This window comes from Somniosus microcephalus, chromosome 4 (genome assembly GCF_052327205.1).
Source record: "Somniosus microcephalus isolate GS21.2 chromosome 4, FLI_Smic_1.0, whole genome shotgun sequence".
Classification (NCBI taxonomy): Eukaryota; Metazoa; Chordata; class Chondrichthyes; order Squaliformes; family Somniosidae; genus Somniosus; species Somniosus microcephalus.
In genome coordinates, this window is record NC_140990.1 from 75,861,296 (window position 1) to 75,868,483 (window position 7,188).

Sequence of the window (7,188 nt, forward strand, 5' to 3'; positions counted from 1 at the left end):
ATGAGGAGGTCAGTCCCTGGCCGCCTGTGTAGGTCTTTTTGTTGCTTCAGTTTGAGCTGGAGCGGAGATGGAGGAGAAGCTGCTGGGTTTAACCCCCAGTACTTCTGAGCCCAGGAGGACCCAACAATTTCCAATGTGAGACTGTCAAGGGAGGTGGATTCTGGGGGAGATTAGGTTGTTAAACAGACACTGTCCCTACAATGTAAAAGACTATTGTTTTAGGAACAAGTATTTCTGTAGAGGAGTTTAATCTATTTTACATATATACAGATTTTTTTACTTCATTCTTGGGATGTGGCTGTCGCTGGGAAGTCCAGCATATATTGTCCATCCTGTAGGGGGTTTCTCTCGCTTGCTCTGGTCTCCTGCCAGGCTTCTTGCAATAATCACCCGTGAGTGGTTCGACCCACTCGCCCCTACGGTTCTAGACCTTGGACTTAGGTGCAGGGAGCTGTAGTGCAGAAAAAACTCAATAGACCAGGTCGAATAGCACGAAATGGATGCCTTTATTGAACAGTTTGCAGCATTATAAAATACATGTCATATGCACAGATTAAAGCAACTACAAGCATGCACACATCTATAAACTTAACTCTATAGAAATGGGGAACACACGGCACATCGTGAAAGGGCTAACACATTACAATTACCCTTAACCCCCTCCCCTAAACCTAACTAAGTTTCAATTTGAGGGACTCGGGATCATGCTCACCACTTTAAGAATTGCGAAAAAGACTTTGCAGCCTTTCGACACAGCTTTCCGTCGTCACGTGGGTTTGGAAGCTTCTGGCGCAGCTTGTTTTCCTCTTGGTTCTCCTGCGATGTAGGCAGCCGGTACAGCCTTGGTGAGCGCTCGCCACGGATGGATCCGTTTCCGATGTGATTTTTAAGAACTGGATGCACACGGATGAATCCGTTACCGATGTGATGTTGAAGAACTGGATCCTGGGCTCCGGGACCTGAGTGTCTTCTTCTCCGGCCTGGGTCGTTGATGATCTCCTGACAAAAGTACCCGGGCCTCCCTCGTCGTCTTCCTGTCGTGGCTGGGCCTTGCCTGGCCGAGCTGGCTTCCAAGCCGAATTCTTCTCGTCGTCTTCTCGTCGTGGCCGGGCCTTGCCTGGCCGAACACCGAACACGTTCCGAACCGAAGAAGAAGAGGAAGCCCAAGAAGTACCGATGGACCCAAGCAGTCGTAGAAGTTTTTTCTGGACTTTACTCAATCCACAGTTATACTTTTTTGGAACATTCTTATCTCCCGCCAAATCATAGTCCTGTCTTTGTAATAATTTTGGCAGGCAGAACTCTCTGCAGGGGTGTTTTGTCTTCATAACGGGAGTCGGTGATAGCTTAACTGGCCTTCCTGGGCCGATAATGTCTTTGCTTTGTTACCGTAACTCGGTTTGTATATTGATCGGTCTGGAGATTGCCCTGGATGGCTGTTAAACGGCTTCTCTTTGTACAGTGTAATGGGTTAAAGCGTTCGTTCAATTGTCCGCCCATTTCTTGATGGGTCTCATCCTGCCACCCAAATCTGTCCTGTACTTATAATCTAATCAATATGTATGCTCAGTTCCATGAGTTTCGGCTTCCCGAAACTGGTTTTCGCGGGCTTTTAATGCCCTCAATCCACAAGCCTGTCTGGCTTGCAGTAACAGAAATTCAAATGGTCCCAGAAGCTGGTCACGAGGTCTGGCGGCCATTTTGTGTGCCCTTTTATCAAAGGTTTCTCTGTATATCTTCTTTTGGTCAATAAAGCTGTTTTATTAACCCTATTTTCCTGCGTGATTAATTAATGAAAATTTCGCGAATCTTACAATCCCTAATTGCCCCTGAGAAGGAGTGGTGAGTCGCCACCTTCTTGAACCGCTGCAGTCCGTGTGGTGAAGGTACTTCCACAGTGCTGTTAGTTAAGGAGTTCCAGGATGTTGCCCCAGCGACGATGAAGAAACAAGTCAGGAGGGGAACCTGGGGTTGATGGTTTTCCCATGCACCTGCTGCCCTGGTCCTTCTCGGTGGTGGAGGTCGCGGGTTTGGGAGGTTTTGTCAAAGTTATTGTCGAGTTGCAGATGTACAGAGGCCCTCTCCTTCGCCCCGCCCACCTCTATCTCTCCTCTCCTGCTGTAGAGGCCAGAGTCTTGTGAAGGATATTTGTGAGCCAGTTGGATGTTTACGATAATTCGGCAGCTTTCATAGTGATGTTTTTCTAGTGCCGGCCCTGCAAATGACCAGATTCATCTCACGCTCCTCTTTTCCTGTTTTAAATTCATTTTACAGGATGTTAGAAGGGGAGGATTTGCAGAGGGGAAGCTCAAACCAAACATCACTTCAGATCTGACAGAGCGACTCGATTAATTGGGACCTGAATATCATCGGCCTCTGAATGTGGAAGCAAAAAGCACCATTCAATTACCTGTTTGTTCTGGAAATTCATAGGCGCAGTCACACCGGGGAGAGGCCGTTCACCTGTCCTGTGTGTGAGAAGAGATTCACTCAGCCATCTGCCCTGCTGAGACACCAGCAAGTTCACACTGATGAGAGAGAGTTCAAATGCTCCGACTGCGAAAAGTGTTTTAAATGCCCTGAGGCACTGATGGAGCACCAGCACATTCACACCGGTTACACACCGTTCAGCTGCTCTCTCTGCGGGAAGAGGTTCAGGAGATCATCCCACCTGCTGACACACCAGCGAGTTCACACCGGGGAGAGGCCGTTTACCTGTCCTGTGTGTGAGAAGAGATTCATTCAGTCATCCCATCTACTGAGACACCAGCGAGTTCACACAGGGGAGAAACCATTCACCTGCTCCGTGTGTGAAAAGGGATTCTCGCAGTCATCCCACCTACTGACACACCAGCGAGTTCACACTGATATGAGGCTTTTTACATGTTCTGACTGTGAGAAGAGATTTAAAAGCAAAAAGGATCTGCTGAGACACCAGCGAGTTCACACTGGGGAGAGGCCGTTCGCCTGCTCCGAGTGTGGGAAAGGATTTATTAATTCATCCAATCTGCTGAAGCATAGGCGAGTTCACACTGACAAGAGACCTTTTAAATGCCCGGACTGTGGGAAGTGCTGTAAAAGTTCTGGGGAACTGACATGCCATCAACGTGTTCACACTGGGGAGAGACCGTTCAGGTGCTCTCACTGCGGGACTGGGTTCAGGCGATCATCTGAACTCACACTGGGGAGAGACCTTTCACCTGCTCCATGTGTGGGAAGGGATTCACTTGTTCATCCCACCTCACTACTCACCAACTTGTTCACACCAATAACAGACCTTTTCAATGTTCTGACTGTGAGAAGAGCTTTAAAAGCAGAAATGATCTGCTGACACACCAGTATAGTCACATTGGGGAGAGACCGTTCACCTGCTCTGAGTGTGGGAGTGGATTCGATCATCCCACCTGCTGACACACCAGCGAGTTCACACTGGGGCGAGGCCGTTCACCTGCTCTGAGTGTGGGAAGGGATTCACTCAGTTATCCTACCTGCTGACACACCAGCGAATTCACACTGGGGAGAGGCCATTCACCTGCCCTGTGTGTGACAAGAGATTCACTCAGTCATCCCACCTACTGGCACACCAACTTGTTCACACAGTTAAGAGACCTTTTACATGTTCTGACTGTGAGAACAGATTTAAAAGCGAAAAGGATCTGCTGAGACACCAGCGAGTTCACACTGGGGAGAGGCCATTCACCTGCTCCGAGCGTGGGAAGGGATTCACTGATTCATCCAACCTGCTGAAACACCAACGTACTCACACTGGGGAGAGGCCGTTCACCTGCTCCGTGTGTGGGAAGGGATTCACCTGTTCATCTCACCTGCCGAGACACCAGCGAGTTCACACTGGGGAGAGGCCGTTCATCTGCTCCATGTGTGGGAAGGGATTCACTCAGTCATCCCATCTTCTGACACACCAGCGAGTTCACACGTGACTGCTGGGTTTGGATTATGCTGTTATTGCTGCTGTTAATCAGATCCAGGACTGAACCATGCTCATTCTGACAGTTGGGATTTGTTTCCGCTGGTGTTAATAACCCCTATAACTGGGCTGGTGTTCAATATTCTGGATACCTGTCAAATAAATCAACTTTGTTTTAAACACATTGTTGTAGATTTTTTCTTTCCCACCTGAGTGTTTAGCATCACCTGGCTGGAGCTCAGAAAGGACAATCTGGGGGAGGATCGTACGGCGGGAACAGAACTTCAGCCTGGACACAGTCCTTCAGGGCCACATTGAGAGGGGCAAACGGCACTTTGGTCTTTCTCGTCTCTCTTCACTGACAGCAAAGTCCCCATGTGAGTTAATCTTGAGGCCTGTAAGAAATATGTCCCAGCCGCTCCCATGGTTCAGAGCTCCTAGGCACGGAACAGAAGGCTCCTTTACAACTGTGTTTAGAGTCTGGAAGAACAACGGTGAATGCTGGAAACATGCTGTCAAATCAGAGATTGGTGTAAAACTGCGATCTGTTCCTGACTGAAAGTGAAACAGGTTTAAGTTTCCAGTCTAAAAATGACTGGTAATTATTCCACGAAGATTTAACGTGTTTGTGGGACAGTCCTGAGTCTACCATTTTAAGGCAGGCATTAACTCATTTAAAATAAACACATTTAAAATAAATTGGTTAAAGTCTGCATTAAAATAGCAGATGGAAGAGCTCACAGGAGCCTGTTAACTGCTGGTACAATTATACAACAGATATTTGATCTCCAGATAAAGAAGGACCTGCAGTGGTGTTTCCAGGAATTCCCTGTTTTATTGACGTACCCATAACATCCACGGGGGAGCGATCCCAACAGTTACTCTGGGATCACTCCCGCTGTGTAACTCCACCACTGACCCTGCTGACGGTTGTAGGCTCAGGGAGTGGGGCCTCCTGGAGTGGACTTTAAGAAAGCTGGGTTTCGGTATCCTGACAAATATATGCCAAGGAACCAGAGGAATCCTTACTAAGGAACCATCTGGGCTCTTACCTGCCTGCGTAGGTCTCGGGGTGAATGATGCCTGACTTGCCGAAATTTGAACCCAGTTTGTAACAAGACGAATTCAGTTTACAGAAGAATAGGAACAAATATCACCCACAATTGAGGGAGATAAAAGCAGCCATTAGAGAAGCTCCGAGGTCTTTGGAAAAGAAAATGGTGCAGAATTATGGTAAGAATAGCAAAAGCTTTTCCAGCTACGTTAGGAGTCTGAAGACATAGTTACACAGAGTTACAGAGAGTCTACAGCACAGGAACAGGCCATTCGGCCCAACTGGTCTCTGGTGGTGTATGCTCCACACGAGTCTCCTCCCACCCTCTTCATCTAAACCTATTAGCATAACCTTCTATTCATTGCATCTGTGCTATTCACCTCAACTACTCCTTGTGGTTGCACGTTCCACATTCTTACCTCTCTTTGGATAAAAAAGTTTCCCCTGAATTCCTTATTGGATTTATTAGTGACTATCTTATAATTATGACTTCTAGTTTTGGACTCCTGCAGTAGAAACATTTTCTCCAGGTCCACCCTATATAACCTTTTCATAACTTTAAAGACCTCTATCAGGTCACCCATTGGCCTTCTCTTTATTCTAGAGAAAAGAGCCGCAGCCTGTTCAGCCTTTCCTGATAAATATATCCTCTCAGTTCTAGGATCATCCTTGCAAATACTTTTTGCACTTTCTCCAGTGCCTCTGTATCCTTTTTATAATATGGAGACCAGAACTGTTCAGAGTACTCCAAGTGTAGTCCAAGCAAGGTTCTATACAAGTTTAACATAACTTTTCTGCTTTTCAATTCTATCCCTCTAGAAATGAACCCCAGTGCTTGGATTGCTTCTTTTATGGCCTTAATCTGCATCCCTACTTTTAGTGATTTGTGTATCTGTACCCCTACTGCCCTTTCCTGCTCTACCCCATTGAGTCCAAATAATTTCAAAGTAGTGTGTGGCCTCCTTATTCTTCCTACCAAAATACACTACCTCACACTTATCTACATTGAAATTCATTTGCTAATTACACATCCATTCTGCAAATTTATTCATGTCTTCTTGCATTTTCTCACAGTCTTCCTCAGTATTATCCACACATCCCAATTTGGTGTCATCGACAAATTTTGAAATTGTACTTCTGATTCCCGAGTCCAAATCATTTATGTAAATGTGAACAACAATGGTCCCAGCACCAATCCCTGTGGAACACCACTTTTCACCTTTTGCCAGTCTGAGCAGCTACTCCTGACCCCTACTCTCTGTTTCCTGTTTTGTAACCAGCTTGCTATCCATCCATCCATAACAATATCTAAGATCTAGAAGATGAGTAAGGTGTGAAGTGAAGGGCCAGACAGCAGAATGGATTGAAAGACAGCTACAAGATAGAAATCAGAGGGTTGGAGTTAAGGGAAGTTTGCAGCCATCTTTCCATCGTATTTGTGTGTGTCGCGGTACACTACATAGTTATTATTGTTTGTTTCATATTTGTGGTGCACTAGGGCTCTTGCCTAAACGGTTTTTGTTCCCGTCTGGTGACAGTGGGACTACTTAGTGTCGCCCTTACCGGTAGTCAAAAAAGGCCCATCTCAATCGGATGAGAAAAAACTAAATGTTTGTTCACCAATTGGGGATTTCAATGGCAGTACATTCACCCAGAATCCACCGCGCCCTATCAATGACGACAGGAGCCCAGTGCGCCGGCGCGGGTGTACATGTACATTGCGCATGCGCAGTCTGAGAATCGGTGATGGATTGAGCGGAACAGGTGGCTCAGCGGCCGGGAGGAGATTCTGGACGCAGGGGATAGATTGGACCCGCGGGTGGGTTTAAAAGCTTTATAAACACCTGGTGTAGGCCTGAGGCCCCGAATAAGAGCCCACAGGCCCCGTGTTTCCCCGGTTACAGGCCCGGTCAGTGACCATCCAGGTCACTGGCCGCCATCTTGGAAAGGGCGGGTCTCACGGCGCATGCGCGGTACTTTGGGCAGGAACAAAGAGTGGGCGGGGCTTCAGGGTTTCTGTCAGTTTGATTGGTCCACATGTTTCTCCCATATTAGTGGCCCCTGAAAAGGAGCCTTGTTGGGCTGATTCTTGTTTGGTGACCCTGGGGCAACCTAGTCTCACCCTATTGGTCCATCCAAAAAGGCCCAGTGACCAGCAGAGAAAATCAGCAGCTCATTGATTTTATTCTCACTCTGCACAGAACGGGTG

At 47.3% G+C, this 7,188-nt stretch overlaps 1 pseudogene; it reads left to right on the forward strand.

Moving 5' to 3' along the window:
- Positions 1-4,105, forward strand: LOC147119267 (uncharacterized; annotated as a pseudogene).
- The last annotated feature ends 3,083 nt before the right edge of the window (positions 4,106-7,188 follow it).